The 980-nt window shown below is 32.7% G+C and overlaps 1 pseudogene; it reads right to left on the bottom strand.

The window, feature by feature from the left end:
* Positions 1-550: 550 nt before the first annotated feature.
* LOC114391303 lies at positions 551-693 on the bottom strand (annotated as a pseudogene).
* Between the last annotated feature and the right edge of the window lie 287 nt (positions 694-980).

Here is a 980-nt window from a genome sequence, read left to right as displayed (position 1 = left end):
AACAAAAACATATTTTTGAAAAGGCTTTTTTGGAAATATAAAAAAGTGTATTCCAGAAGAACAAAAATAACTTTCAGAAAGGTCTTTCTAGAATACATTAATTTTTTTTTTTATATTTCAAGAAAGGTTTTTCCTAAATCATATTTTTGTACATTTGAAAAGGCCTTTCCACAAATATAAAAAAATTAGTGTTATGAAAAGGCATTTCCAGAATATGTTTTTATATTTCTGAAAAGGCTCTTCAGGAATTATGTTTTATAGACCTTTGCAGAATTATGTTTTTATACTTTTGGAAAGGCTTCTATGAAAGAATAAAAAATTGTATATTCTTGGAACTTTTATTTTGTTCCTAACTTCGTCGGTGGCTTTGTGCTTTCTTTTCTGCATTAGGCTGGTTTGGTGGTGGTGTAAGGAGGTTGCAACAATGGCGTTTGGGTTGACAATCGACAGTGGTTTCGGTGGAGGCTTGGCTTGCTTGGGAGAGACAGGGTATTTGTGTCCATTCGGGTCCTTTGGAGGTGCAAGGAGCAAAAAAGGGAGGTGCAAGAAGAAAAAAGGGAGATCCAGAAAGTAAAATCCAAGTTATTGTTGTTAGGGTACTGGGTAGCCTTTACCGGATGTGTTAACCAGATTTGAGAATTGTTTCCGTCCTTGTCAAGAGAGATGAAAATCATCTCTCCTTTTCACCTTTTCACTAAAATCTACTCAGTTATGCAATGACATGCATCCAATCACTTTACTTTAAAATTGATTTTAATCAAAATTATTATTTTAAAAATCAATTTTATTCTAATTTTTATAAATACTCATTCAAATACTTATTCGTGCATCTTGTAGCTCCAAAGATTTTTCAGGAAGCATCAACATTATTGCGGAGTTATTAACATCTTTCTGCAACACACAATATTCTTTTAGCCGAGCCGAGATGAACGATGGGATACTCAAATTGCAATTAATATTTTTTCAGGAAAAATATGATT

The sequence above is a fragment of the Glycine soja genome, chromosome 16 (genome assembly GCF_004193775.1).
Source record: "Glycine soja cultivar W05 chromosome 16, ASM419377v2, whole genome shotgun sequence".
Classification (NCBI taxonomy): domain Eukaryota; kingdom Viridiplantae; phylum Streptophyta; class Magnoliopsida; order Fabales; family Fabaceae; genus Glycine; species Glycine soja.
The sequence above is the reverse complement of the archived record's forward strand: the minus strand, read 5'-3'. Positions and strand labels throughout refer to the sequence as shown.